At 34.8% G+C, this 16,981-nt stretch overlaps 1 protein-coding gene across 1 annotated transcript in view; it reads left to right on the top strand.

Moving 5' to 3' along the window:
- Window positions 1–16,981, top strand: part of PFKFB4 (6-phosphofructo-2-kinase/fructose-2,6-biphosphatase 4) — a 130,277-nt gene that overhangs the window by 54,791 nt on the left and 58,505 nt on the right. The window lies entirely within an intron of this gene.

Raw genomic sequence — 16,981 nt, forward strand, 5'->3', positions numbered from 1 at the left:
TATTCAATATGTATAATTTACATGTCAGGTCACATTCCTGTCAATAGGATTCATTAAACTAGAATGATATGGCTAAACATGATCTTCTGTTGCTGGTGAAACAGGTAACAGTTTGTATCTGGGTAAAGTAACAGCTATGGCAAAATACAAACAGTCTGAATAGTACCAAATGGTTTTGACATCACAAGAAGTCACATGTTCCAAACTGTGATCTACCTAACGCAACCTTTCCTGCAAAATAGTAATTGTTTCAAAGCCATATTTGTGTTACCGCCGGACAGTAATTTAAAGGGACATGAAACCCAAAAAGTTCTTTCAGGATTCAGAGAATACAATTAAAAAACAACAACATTCCAAAGTACTTCTATTATTTAATGTGCTTCATTCTTCAGATATCCTTTTTAAAGAAGCTTATTTAGATTCCAATGAAGGATATCAAGAGAATTAATCAAATTAGATATTAGAAGTCAATTGGAAAGTTGTTTAAATTTGCTGCTCTTTCTAAATCATGAAAGGAAAAAAAATGAGTTTCTTGTAACTTTTTAAGATTTTTAGAGACTTTACTTCACATAGTTTTATTTGTGTGTATTATGTGACCCCATGCATTACAGACCTATAATCTGTAATAGTCTTATTTGTGTGTATTATGTGACCCCATACATTACAGACCTATAATCTGTAATATCTTAATTTGTGTGTATTATGTGACTGACCCCATACATTACAGACCTATAATTTATAATAGTTTTATTTGTGTGTATTATGTGACCCCATACATTACAGACCTATAATCTGTAATAGCTTTATTTGTGTGTATTATGTGACTGACCCCATACATTACAGACCTATAATCTGTAATAGCTTTATTTGTGTGTATTATGTGACCCCATACATTAGACCTATAATCTGTAATAGTTTTATTTGTGTGTATTATGTGACCCCATACATTACAGACCTATAATCTGTAATAGTTTTATTTGTGTGTATTATGTGACTGACCCCATACATTACAGACCTATAATCTGTAATAGCTTTATTTGTGTGTATTATGTGACCCCATACATTACAGACATATAATCTGTAATAGTCTTATTTGTGTGTATTATGTGACCCCCATACATTAGACATATAATCTGTAATAGTCTTATTTGTGTGTATTATGTGACCCCATGCATTACAGACCTATAATCTGTAATATCTTAATTTGTGTGTATTATGTGACCCCATACATTACAGACCTATAATCTGTAATATCTTAATTTGTGTGTATTATGTGACTGACCCCATACATTACAGACCTATAATTTATAATAGTTTTATTTGTGTGTATTATGTGACCCCATACATTACAGACCTATAATCTGTAATAGCTTTATTTGTGTGTATTATGTGACTGACCCCATACATTACAGACCTATAATCTGTAATAGCTTTATTTGTGTGTATTATGTGACCCCATACATTACAGACATATAATCTGTAATAGTCTTATTTGTGTGTATTATGTGACCCCCATACATTAGACATATAATCTGTAATAGTCTTATTTGTGTGTATTATGTGACCCCATACATTACAGACCTATAATCTGTAATATCTTAATTTGTGTGTATTATGTGACCCCCATACATTAGACATATAATCTGTAATAGTCTTATTTGTGTGTATTATGTGACTCCATACATTACAGACCTATAATCTGTAATAGCTTTATTTGTGTGTATTATGTGACCCCCATACATTAGACATATAATCTGTAATAGTCTTATTTGTGTGTATTATGTGACCCCATGCATTACAGACCTATAATCTGTAATATCTTAATTTGTGTGTATTATGTGACCCCATACATTACAGACCTATAATCTGTAATAGCTTTATTTGTGTGTATTATGTGACTGACCCCATACATTACAGACCTGTAATCTGTAATAGCTTTATTTGTGTGTATTATGTGACTGACCCCATACATTACAGACCTATAATTTATAATAGTTTTATTTGTGTGTATTATGTGACCCCATACATTACAGACATATAATCTGTAATAGTTTTATTTGTGTGTATTATGTGACTGACCCCATACATTACAGACCTATAATCTGTAATAGCTTTATTTGTGTGTATTATGTGACCCCATACATTACAGACATATAATCTGTAATAGTTTTATTTGTGTGTATTATGTGACTGACCCCATACATTACAGACCTATAATTTATAATAGTTTTATTTGTGTGTATTATGTGACCCCATACATTACAGACATATAATCTGTAATAGTTTTATTTGTGTGTATTATGTGACCCCATGCATTACAGACCTATAATCTGTAATAGCTTTATTTGTGTGTATTATGTGACCCCATACATTACAGATATATAATCTGTAATAGCTTTATTCGTGTGTATTATGTGACCCCATACATTACAGACCTATAATCTGTAATAGTTTTATTTGTGTGTATTATGTGACCCCATGCATTACAGACCTATAATCTGTAATAGTTTTATTTGTGTGTATTATGTGACCCCATACATTAGACCTATAATCTGTAATAGTTTTATTTGTGTGTATTATGTGACCCCATACATTACAGACATATAATCTGCAATAGCTTTATTTGTGTGTATTATGTGACCCCATACATTAGACATATAATCTGTAATAGTTTAATTTGTGTGTATTATGTGACCCCCATACATTACAGACATATAATCTGTAATAGTTTTATTTGTGTGTATTATGTGACTGACCCCATACATTACAGACCTATAATTTATAATAGTTTTATTTGTGTGTATTATGTGACCCCATACATTACAGACATATAATCTGTAATAGCTTAATTTGTGTGTATTATGTGACCCCATACATTACAGACATATAATCTGTAATAGTTTTATTTGTGTGTATTATGTGACTGACCCCATACATTACAGACCTATAATTTATAATAGTTTTATTTGTGTGTATTATGTGACCCCATACATTACAGACATATAATCTGTAATAGCTTAATTTGTGTGTATTATGTGACCCCATACATTAGACATATAATCTGTAATAGTTTTATTTGTGTGTATTATGTGACCCCATGCATTACAGACCTATAATCTGTAATAGCTTTATTTGTGTGTATTATGTGACCCCATACATTACAGATATATAATCTGTAATAGCTTTATTCGTGTGTATTATGTGACCCCATACATTACAGACCTATAATCTGTAATAGTCTTATTTGTGTGTATTATGTGACCCCATACATTACAGATATATAATCTGTAATAGTTTTATTTGTGTGTATTATGTGACCCCATACATTAGACCTATAATCTGTAATAGTTTTATTTGTGTGTATTATGTGACCCCATACATTACAGACCTATAATCTGTAATAGCTTTATTTGTGTGTATTATGTGACTGACCCCATACATTACAGACCTATAATCTGTAATAGCTTTATTTGTGTGTATTATGTGACCCCATACATTACAGACATATAATCTGTAATAGTTTTATTTGTGTGTATTATGTGACCCCATGCATTACAGACCTATAATCTGTAATAGTCTTATTTGTGTGTATTATGTGACCCCATACATTACAGATATATAATCTGTAATAGCTTTATTCGTGTGTATTATGTGACCCCATACATTACAGACATATAATCTGTAATAGCTTTATTTGTGTGTATTATGTGACTGACCCCATACATTACAGACCTATAATTTATAATAGTTTTATTTGTGTGTATTATGTGACCCCATACATTACAGACATATAATCTGTAATAGTTTTATTTGTGTGTATTATGTGACTGACCCCATACATTACAGACCTATAATCTGTAATAGCTTTATTTGTGTGTATTATGTGACCCCATACATTACAGACATATAATCTGTAATAGTTTTATTTGTGTGTATTATGTGACTGACCCCATACATTACAGACCTATAATTTATAATAGTTTTATTTGTGTGTATTATGTGACCCCATACATTACAGACATATAATCTGTAATAGTTTTATTTGTGTGTATTATGTGACCCCATGCATTACAGACCTATAATCTGTAATAGCTTTATTTGTGTGTATTATGTGACCCCATACATTACAGATATATAATCTGTAATAGCTTTATTCGTGTGTATTATGTGACCCCATACATTACAGACCTATAATCTGTAATAGTTTTATTTGTGTGTATTATGTGACCCCATGCATTACAGACCTATAATCTGTAATAGTTTTATTTGTGTGTATTATGTGACCCCATACATTAGACCTATAATCTGTAATAGTTTTATTTGTGTGTATTATGTGACCCCATACATTACAGACATATAATCTGCAATAGCTTTATTTGTGTGTATTATGTGACCCCATACATTAGACATATAATCTGTAATAGTTTAATTTGTGTGTATTATGTGACCCCCATACATTACAGACATATAATCTGTAATAGTTTTATTTGTGTGTATTATGTGACTGACCCCATACATTACAGACCTATAATTTATAATAGTTTTATTTGTGTGTATTATGTGACCCCATACATTACAGACATATAATCTGTAATAGCTTAATTTGTGTGTATTATGTGACCCCATACATTACAGACATATAATCTGTAATAGTTTTATTTGTGTGTATTATGTGACTGACCCCATACATTACAGACCTATAATTTATAATAGTTTTATTTGTGTGTATTATGTGACCCCATACATTACAGACATATAATCTGTAATAGCTTAATTTGTGTGTATTATGTGACCCCATACATTAGACATATAATCTGTAATAGTTTTATTTGTGTGTATTATGTGACCCCATGCATTACAGACCTATAATCTGTAATAGCTTTATTTGTGTGTATTATGTGACCCCATACATTACAGATATATAATCTGTAATAGCTTTATTCGTGTGTATTATGTGACCCCATACATTACAGACCTATAATCTGTAATAGTCTTATTTGTGTGTATTATGTGACCCCATACATTACAGATATATAATCTGTAATAGTTTTATTTGTGTGTATTATGTGACCCCATACATTAGACCTATAATCTGTAATAGTTTTATTTGTGTGTATTATGTGACCCCATACATTACAGACCTATAATCTGTAATAGCTTTATTTGTGTGTATTATGTGACTGACCCCATACATTACAGACCTATAATCTGTAATAGCTTTATTTGTGTGTATTATGTGACCCCATACATTACAGACATATAATCTGTAATAGTTTTATTTGTGTGTATTATGTGACCCCATGCATTACAGACCTATAATCTGTAATAGTCTTATTTGTGTGTATTATGTGACCCCATACATTACAGATATATAATCTGTAATAGCTTTATTCGTGTGTATTATGTGACCCCATACATTACAGACATATAATCTGTAATAGTTTTATTTGTGTGTATTATGTGACCCCATGCATTACAGACCTATAATCTGTAATAGTCTTATTTGTGTGTATTATGTGACCCCATACATTACAGATATATAATCTGTAATAGTTTTATTTGTGTGTATTATGTGACCCCATACATTAGACCTATAATCTGTAATAGTTTTATTTGTGTGTATTATGTGACCCCATACATTACAGACCTATAATCTGTAATAGCTTTATTTGTGTGTATTATGTGACTGACCCCATACATTACAGACATATGATCTGTAATAGTTTTATTTGTGTGTATTATGTGACTGACCCCATACATTACAGACCTATAATTTGTAATCGTTTTATTTGTGTGTATTATGTGACCCCATACATTACAGACATATAATCTGTAATAGTTTTATTTGTGTGTATTATGTGACCCCATACATTACAGACATATAATCTGTAATAGTTTTATTTGTGTGTATTATGTGACCCCATACATTACAGACATATAAACTGTAATAGTTTTATTTGTGTGTATTATGTGACCCCATACATTACAGACATATAATCTGTAATAGTTTTATTTGTGTGTATTATGTGACTGACCCCATACATTACAGACCTATAATTTATAATAGTTTTATTTGTGTGTATTATGTGACCCCATACATTACAGACATATAATCTGTAATAGTTTTATTTGTTTGTATTATGTGACCCCCATACATTACAGACCTATAATTTATAATAGTTTTATTTGTGTGTATTATGTGACCCCATACATTAGACATATAATCTGTAATAGTTTAATTTGTGTGTATTATGTGACCCCATACATTACAGACCTATAATTTATAATAGTTTTATTTGTGTGTATTATGTGACCCCATACATTACAGACATATAATCTGTAATAGCTTTATTTGTGTGTATTATGTGACCCCATACATTACAGACCTATAATTTATAATAGTTTTATTTGTGTGTATTATGTGACCCCATACATTAGACATATAATCTGTAATAGTTTAATTTGTGTGTATTATGTGACCCCCATACATTAGACATATAATCTGTAATAGCTTTATTTGTGTGTATTATGTGACCCCATACATTACAGACCTATAATCTGTAATAGTTTTATTTGTGTGTATTATGTGACCCCATACATTACAGACCTATAATCTGTAATAGTTTTATTTGTGTGTATTATGTGACCCCATACATTAGACATATAATCTGTAATAGTTTAATTTGTGTGTATTATGTGACCCCCATACATTAGACATATAATCTGTAATAGCTTTATTTGTGTGTATTATGTGACCCCATACATTACAGACCTATAATCTGTAATAGTTTTATTTGTGTGTATTATGTGACCCCATACATTACAGACCTATAATCTGTAATAGCTTTATTTGTGTGTATTATGTGACTGACCCCATACATTACAGACCTATAATCTGTAATAGCTTTATTTGTGTGTATTATGTGACCCCATACATTACAGACATATAATCTGTAATAGTTTTATTTGTGTGTATTATGTGACCCTATACATTACAGACATATAATCTGTAATAGTCTTATTTGTGTGTATTATGTGACCCCATACATTACAGACATATAATCTGTAATTGCTTTATTTGTGTGTATTATGTGACCCATACATTAGACATATAATCTGTAATAGCTTTATTTGTGTGTATTATGTGACCCATACATTAGACATATAATCTGTAATATCTTAATTTGTGTGTATTATGTGACCCCATACATTACAGACATATAATCTGTAATAGTTTTATTTGTGTGTATTATGTGACTGACCCCCATACATTACAGACCTATAATCTGTAATAGTTTTATTTGTGTGTATTATGTGACCCCATACATTACAGACCTATAATCTGTAATAGTTTTATTTGTGTGTATTATGTGACCCCATACATTAGACCTATAATCTGTAATAGTTTTATTTGTGTGTATTATGTGACCCCATACATTACAGACCTATAATCTGTAATAGTTTTATTTGTGTGTATTATGGGACCCCAAACATTAGACATATAATCTGTAATAGTTTTATTTGTGTGTATTATGTGACCCCATACATTACAGACAAATAATCTGTAATAGTTTATTTGTGTTTATTATGTGACCCCATACATTAGACCTATAATCTGTAATAGCTTTATTTGTGTGTATTATGTGACCCCATACATTACAGACCTATAATCTGTAATAGCTTTATTTGTGTGTATTATGTGACCCCATACATTAGACATATAATCTGTAATAGTTTTATTTGTGTGTATTATGTGACCCCATACATTAGACCTATAATCTGTAATAGCTTTATTTGTGTGTATTATGTGACCCCATACATTACAGACCTATAATCTGTAATAGCTTTATTTGTGTGTATTATGTGACCCCATACATTACAGACCTATAATCTGTAATAGTTTTATTTGTGTGTATTATGTGACCCCATACATTAGACACAGTGGCGTCACTAGGGGGGGGCGGGGGGGGCGGGCCGCACCCGGGTGACACCCTCCAGGGGGTGACACCAAAAAAAAAAATTTTTTTTTATTTTTTTTTTTTTTTTTTTTTTAAATTTTATTGAAATTCAAAGAAATACAATGTTGAGATGCATAGATTTTTTTTTTTTTATTAGAGGGGCTGGCATTTGTGAACATTGGTGGGACTGGGGAAGTTGTAGACACACAATTTTTTTGCCCCTTGAGCCAGTGCTGCAATTTCAACAAATAGTTTTCCCGGCTGATTTTGCTTGTTTGTACTTTGCTTCTCCCCTGCCCAATTTTGCTATGAATGTTGTGGGCATGCCGTGGGGCTTGCAAAGTTGCGCTGCTAGCCTAAACCTGCCTGCCTATCTGTGCCCACTGCTCAGTGACATGTGGAGCAGTGGAGTCACTCGCTGCTGTGCTGTCTCTCTAAATGGGAACTGGCAAATCATGAGGGGATGTCTGGCACCTGACCGCATGACTGTTTGACACCGTCTTTAAAGTGAAGAAGCCACGTATGATGCCCACCAGACAGTTACGGTTACGGCACACTAAGTGCACACTGAACAGGTAGGAGGGCGGGTGGGGGTCTGGGGGTGGGCAGAGTGCAGAGGTGATTGGCCATAAGAAGCGGTAGGCACGCGGCCCGGGGCTGTGCACTGACAGATTTGGAACAGAGTCAGAGAGCAGAATTTTCATAGTTTGCGCCTAAACCTTTTCTTTAGTGATTTATTTTTAGAGTGCTCTGTTTATCTTTCATTTGATGCTCTGCTGAGCCAGGGAGCAGCTCTAGGCATGCGCTTTATAATTAATGCAGTGCAGTTTACATATTTTTTAAGTGTGTGTCTGAGTTTTTGTGTGTGTGTGTGTGTCTCAGTGTTTTTGTGTGTGTGTCTGAGTGTGTTTCCGAGTGTTTGTGTGTGCATCTGAGTATGTTTTTAAGTGTGTCTGAGTGTTTGTATGTGTGCGTGCCTGTGTTTTTGTGTGTGCCTGCTTTCTGGGGGGGGGGGGTGACACCATAACTTACCGCACCGGGTGACACCAACCCTAGTGACGCCACTGATTAGACATATAATCTGCAATAGCTTTATTTGTGTGTATTATGTGACCCCATACATTAGACATATAATCTGTAATAGTTTAATTTGTGTGTATTATGTGACCCCCATACATTAGACATATAATCTGTAATAGCTTTATTTGTGTGTATTATGTGACCCCATACATTACAGACCTATAATCTGTAATAGCTTTATTTGTGTGTATTATGTGACCCCATACATTAAAGACATATAATCTGTAATATCTTTATTTGTGTGTATTATGTGACCCCATACATTACAGACCTATAATCTGTAATAGCTTTATTTGTGTGTATTATGTGACCCCATACATTAAAGACCTATAATCTGTAATAGCTTTATTTGTGTGTATTATGTGACCCCATACATTACGGACCTATAATCTGCAATATCTTTATTTGTGTGTATTATGTGACCCCATACATTAAAGACCTATAATCTGTAATAGCTTTATTTGTGTGTATTATGTGACCCCATACATTAAAGACCTATAATCTGTAATAGTTTTATTTGTGTGTATTATGGGACCCCAAACATTAGACATATAATCTGTAATAGTTTTATTTGTGTGTATTATGTGACCCCATACATTAAAGACCTATAATCTGTAATAGCTTTATTTGTGTGTTTTATGTGACCCCATACATTACAGACATATAATCTAGTTTACAATTTGATGCTGGTGTAAAAGTGAGCTGCCGGTATCTGGAGCACTTCACTTGCATTACAGAGAAATGCCACAAGAGGGAGCAGTAAGCCTTCTAATCCTCTTTAAAGGACCAGTTCACTCAATGTACAAAAACTCATTTATCAGCAATATCGCATTAGCAAGTAAAGGCGAACACTGAATAATTATGTTCTGTGTAATATATATTATTTTTACCTAATTAATCAGCTTCTTTGTGTTGAAGCTCAACGACACTGGAGCACCCAGATAAAAGGGTTGTGCTTACAAAACTCTCTTTACCCGCCCTGTGACCTATCAAATAATTTTTTTCAATTCTATGCAAAATAGTTATTTTCTCTACTCCGCATGCGCCATTGCAGAGAAGCGCGTCCTCTATATCAAGGAACCATGCCCGCGTGATCGGGAGCGCGCTTGCACCGGAATCCAAGTTCTTTGTAGTTTCCCACATACAAACTAACTCCAAAATTCAGAGCGCATAGTTAGATTTTGCCATGGATGCTTGTTTCCAATAGTTATACAATGTAACATACCCATTTGCTTAGAAAACCCTCAAATGATCTGGGAAATCTCACATTTCCGTTTATGCCTCACGTAACTGACATCTCACATTGGAGGTAAACCCTTCATATTGCAGAATATCCCTCACGTAACTAACATCTCACATTACAGGTTATCCCTTCACATTGCAGAATATCCCTCACATAACTAACATCTCACATTACAGGTTATCTCTTCACATTGCAGAATATCCCTCACACAACTAACATCTCACATTGCCGGTTATCCCTTCACATTGCAGAATATCCCTCACACAACTAACATCTCACATTGCCGGTTATCCCTTCACATTGCAGAATATCCCTCACATAACTAACATCTCACATTGCCGGTTATCTCTTCACATTGCAGAATATCCCTCACGTAACTAACATCTCACATTACAGATTATCCCTTCACATTGCAGAATATCCCTCACACAACTAACATCTCACATTGCCGGTTATCCCTTCACATTGCAGAATATCCCTCACATAACTAACATCTCACATTGCAGAATATCCCTCAAATAACTAACATCTCACATTACAGGTTATCTCTTCACATTGCAGAATATCTGTCACATAACTTACATCTCACATTGCAGAATATCCCTCACGTAACTAACATCTCACATTGCAGAATATCCCTCACATAACTAACATCTCACATTGCAGGTTATCTCTTTACATTGCAGCAATCTAAAAAGACAAGAAAAAACAGAAGCGCCACATGGCCCAATATTGTCTGGTCCAGAATGAAGATATGTGTAGATGATCAATATACACTCACATTTGGAGATGCACCTCAATTGGTGCAGTTATGACAGTCTGGGATTTCTATTAGTCACCCAGGAGACCAATTTCGTTGTAGATATGGTGTCTAGATGAACAATACAAAGAGACAAAGGTGCCTATATGGCCTAGTATCGTTTTGACAAGTGTGAGTTAATAAGTAGGAGGAATGGGTACTCACATTCGTTGTAGCATCTCCTTTGATGCTATAGAGGCAGAGTGGGGTCAATATGGTCACCCACCAGACTTAATCATGTATTGCAGGATACCAGGTACACCGAAGGCCTCCAGAAGTTCAAGGAGAGGCCTAACTTAATAGGCTCCCCTCAGCAGAGAATGGTCAGGAAACAAAAATAGAGATTAGCAAGTGTCCAATATAAAAACAAAGTTTTTATTAAAAAGTATAAAACAAAGCTACGTGTTTCTCAGCTCAAGGCTGTTTCATCAGGCTTAATAAAATAATTTTAGAACACTTGCTATATATAAACATCTAATTAGTACTAATTGGTATCACATGATACTAGGAGGAGCTTAGGTAGTCCTAGAGATCCTATTGGTCAAAAAATGGAAATTAGTTTATTTGTACATTAAAACACAATTGCCATTTCAAAATCCTCTCATATATGGTATAATTAAACCAGTCACCAGTGTGGCTGTTTCTCTGACATAAATCAAACACACATATAAATGCAAAGGTTTAATCCAAAATGTTCCCACAAGATATAGGGATAAACAAATAATCCTATAGGGATATCAACTAAATTGTGTTAAGGTTCATTACTGTATCATAAACATTACCCAGATTCATGTATCATTATTGTAATCCGGTTTCATAAATGTATAACACAGCATACCTTAATGTATAATTTCCTGACTTGTAAAAGCATTTGTTTGGAATTCTGACATATTAGTATTGTTTGTCGATAATAACTTGTAATAATTTGGCGTGTAGAAGTGTTTTGTGCGCATGTCTGAAGCGCCATTACTTACAGTTCCGTTTCTACTTTCAAAGTGTCCCAAAACTCTAGACATGAAACAAGATCTAAGAGCGATGTATATTTTGGGATCATTTTGGTGGACAACTAACGTGTTCAATAGTATCTATTTTATTTCACTGCTATTTACATCTCACATTGCAGGTTATCCCTTCACATTGCAGAATATCCCTCACGTAACTAACATCTCACATTGCCGGTTATCTCTTCACATTGCAGAATATCCCTCACGTAACTAACATCTCACATTGCAGAATATCCCTCACATAACTAACATCTCACATTGCAGGTTATCTCTTCACATTGCAGAATATCCCTCACATAACTAACATCTCACATTGCAGGTTATCTCTTCACATTGCAGAATATCCCTCACATAACTAACATCTCACATTGCCGGTTATCTCTTCACATTGCAGAATATCCCTCACGTAACTAACATCTCACATTGCAGAATATCCCTCACATAACTAACATCTCACATTGCAGGTTATCTCTTCACATTGCAGAATATCCCTCACATAACTAACATCTCACATTGCCGGTTATCTCTTCACATTGCAGAATATCCCTCACGTAACTAACATCTCACATTGCAGGTTATCTCTTCACATTGCAGAATATCCCTCACATAACTAACATCTCACATTGCAGAATATCCCTTCACATTGCAGAATATCCCTCACATAACTAACATCTCACATTGCAGGTTATCTCTTCACATTGCAGAATATCCCTCACGTAACTAGCATCTCACATTGCAGAATATCCCTCACATAACTAACATCTCACATTACAGGTTATCCCTTCACATTGCAGAATATCCGTCACATAACTTACATCTCACATTGCAGGTTATCCCTTCACATTGCAGAATATCCCTCACGTAACTAACATCTCACATTGCAGAATATCCCTCACGTAACTAACATCTCACATTGCAGAATATCCCTCACATAACTAACATCTCACATTGCAGGTTATCCCTTCACATTGCAGAATATCCCTCACGTAACTAACATCTCACATTGCCGGTTATCCCTTCACATTGCAGAATATCCCTCACGTAACTAACATCTCACATTGCAGAATATCCCTCACGTAACTAACATCTCACATTGCAGAATATCCCTCACGTAACTAACATCTCACATTGCAGAATATCCCTCACATAACTAACATCTCACATTGCAGGTTATCCCTTCACATTGCAGAATATCCCTCACGTAACTAACATCTCACATTGCCGGTTATCCCTTCACATTGCAGAATATCCCTCACGTAACTAACATCTCACATTGCAGAATATCCCTCACGTAACTAACATCTCACATTGCAGAATATCCCTCACGTAACTAACATCTCACATTGCCGGTTATCTCTTCATATTGCAGAATATCCCTCACGTAACTAACATCTCACATTGCAGAATATCCCTCACATAACTAACATCTCACATTGCCGGTTATCTCTTCATATTGCAGAATATCCCTCACGTAACTAACATCTCACATTGCAGAATATCCCTCACATAACTAACATCTCACATTGCCGGTTATCTCTTCATATTGCAGAATATCCCTCACGTAACTAACATCTCACATTGCAGAATATCCCTCACATAACTAACATCTCACATTGCCGGTTATCTCTTCATATTGCAGAATATCCCTCACGTAACTAACATCTCACATTGCCGGTTATCTCTTCATATTGCAGAATATCCCTCACGTAACTAACATCTCACATTGCAGAATATCCCTCACGTAACTAACATCTCACATTGCAGAATATCCCTCACGTAACTAACATCTCACATTGCAGAATATCCCTCACGTAACTAACATCTCACATTGCAGGTTATCCCTTCACATTGCAGAATATCCCTCACGTAACTAACATCTCACATTGCAGAATATCCCTCACGTAACTAACATCTCACATTGCCAGTTATCTCTTCACATTGCAGAATATCCCTCACATAACTAACATCTCACATTGCAGAATATCCCTCACGTAACTAACATCTCACATTGCCAGTTATCTCTTCACATTGCAGAATATCCCTCACATAACTAACATCTCACATTGCAGAATATCCCTCACATAACTAACATCTCACATTGCAGAATATCCCTCACATAACTAACATCTCACATTGCAGGTTATGCCTCACATAACTAACATCTCACATTGCAGGTTATGCCTCACATAACTAACATCTCACATTGCAGGTTATGCCTCATATAACTAACATCTCACATTGCAGAATATCCCTCATATAACTAACATCTCACATTGCAGGTTATGCCTCATATAACTAACATCTCACATTGCCAGTTATCTCTTCACATTGCAGAATATCCCTCACATAACTAACATCTCACATTGCAGAATATCCCTCACATAACTAACATCTCACATTGCAGGTTATGCCTCACATAACTAACATCTCACATTGCAGGTTATGCCTCACATAACTAACATCTCACATTGCAGAATATCCCTCACATAACTAACATCTCACATTGCAGAATATCCCTCACATAACTAACATCTCACATTGCCGGTTATCCCTCACGTAACTAACATCTCACATTGCCGGTTATCCCTCACATAACTAACATCTCACATTGCCGGTTATGCCTCACATAACTAACATCTCACATTGCAGAATATCCCTCACATAACTAACATCTCACATTGCAGAATATCCCTCACATAACTAACATCTCACATTGCAGGTTATCCCTTCACATTGCAGAATATCCCTCACGTAACTAACATCTCACATTGCAGGTTATGCCTCATATAACTAACATCTCACATTGCAGGTTATGCCTCATATAACTAACATCTCACATTGCCGGTTATCCCTCACGTAACTAACATCTCACATTGCCGGTTATCCCTCACATAACTAACATCTCACATTGCCGGTTATGCCTCACATAACTAACATCTCACATTGCAGAATATCCCTCACATAACTAACATCTCACATTGCCGGTTATCCCTCACATAACTAACATCTCACATTGCCGGTTATCCCTCACATAACTAACATCTCACATTGCAGAATATCCCTCACATAACTAACATCTCACATTGCCGGTTATGCCTCACATAACTAACATCTCACATTGCAGAATATCCCTCACATAACTAACATCTCACATTGCCGGTTATCCCTCACGTAACTAACATCTCACATTGCCGGTTATCCCTCACATAACTAACATCTCACATTGCCGGTTATGCCTCACATAACTAACATCTCACATTGCAGAATATCCCTCACATAACTAACATCTCACATTGCCGGTTATCCCTCACATAACTAACATCTCACATTGCCGGTTATCCCTCACATAACTAACATCTCACATTGCAGAATATCCCTCACATAACTAACATCTCACATTGCCGGTTATCCCTCACATAACTAACATCTCACATTGCAGAATATCCCTCATGTAACTAACATCTCACATTGCAGAATATCCCTCACATAACTAACATCTCACATTGCAGAATATCCCTCACATAACTAACATCTCACATTGCTGGTTATGCCACACATAACTGACATTTCAGGTTATGTCTCATGTAACACGTATAGCCTAAAATTGCTGCCAATTCCTTATTAATCCTGCAGTGGTTGCTTGTGGCCCATGTTGAGCTGTCTAAAGGAACTCTTGAGATTGTTTCTAATAGTTATACAATTTAACATAGCCATTTGCTTAGAAAACCTTCAGATAAACAGTCAAATCTCACATTCCAGGTTATGCCTCAGAAACTGACATTTCACATTCCAGGATATCCCTCACGTAACTAAAATCTCACATTGCCGGTTATCCCTCACGTAATGTAAATTTTTTTTTTTTTTAAATTGTTCTGTCAAATCCATCTCTGAGCTTTATGCTGCTCTGCTATGCTATAAGTTTTAAATCTGAAGGTTTTCTAAGCAAATGGCTATGTTAAATTGTATAACTATTAGAAACAATCTCAAGAGTTCCTTTAGACAGTTCAACATGGGCCACAAGCAACCACTGCAGGATTAATAAGGAATTGGCAGCAATTTTAAGCTATACGTGTTACATGAGACTAAGAGGCCTATTTATAAAGCCGTCAACTGTGCTGCATTCGCCGGCACCAATACCCTCGCCTGACATCGCCTAACATCGCTGCCGTGGACCTGAATACGTTCTCCATATTTAACAAAAAAGCTGTCAAAAAGCCGCGCACCAAGAACGGGGCGATGAGAAGCGGACTGTTGTTAACTAACGGTCATCGATCTCGCTGCTCTTCAGCTTTTTCCCAGCTTTATTTGTGTACTGTCACTAAGCACCCACACTATACTAAACTGTTTAACCCCTATACCGCCACTCCCCGACCCCGCCGCAACTAAATAAAGTTATTAACCCCTATCCTGCCACTCCCGGAGCCCACGGCAACTAAATAAATGTATTAACCCATAAACTGCCAGCCCCCACATCGCCATAAACTAAATTAACCTATTAACCCCTAAACCTTACAACCCGCTAACTTAATATTAACTCATCTCTATCTTATAATAAATTTAAACTTACCTTTAGATTTAAATTAATAATTAAACCTGCCCTAACTTTTATACTAAAATTACAATAAACTATATTAAATTAATAATTAACCTACCCTAACTTTTATACTAAAATTACATAAAACTACAAATTAAAATAACTATATTCTATATTTAAACACCTAACCCTACTCAATTTAAATCTACACTAAAAAAAATTACTAAATTACCAAAAACTAACAACTAAATTACAAAAATTAACAAACACTAAGTTATAAAAAAGAAATTATCAAAGCTTTAAACTAATTACACCTAATCTAAGAGCCCTATGAAAATAAAAAAGCCCCCCCAAAATAAAAAT

Source organism: Bombina bombina, chromosome 7, assembly GCF_027579735.1.
Source record: "Bombina bombina isolate aBomBom1 chromosome 7, aBomBom1.pri, whole genome shotgun sequence".
Classification (NCBI taxonomy): domain Eukaryota; kingdom Metazoa; phylum Chordata; class Amphibia; order Anura; family Bombinatoridae; genus Bombina; species Bombina bombina.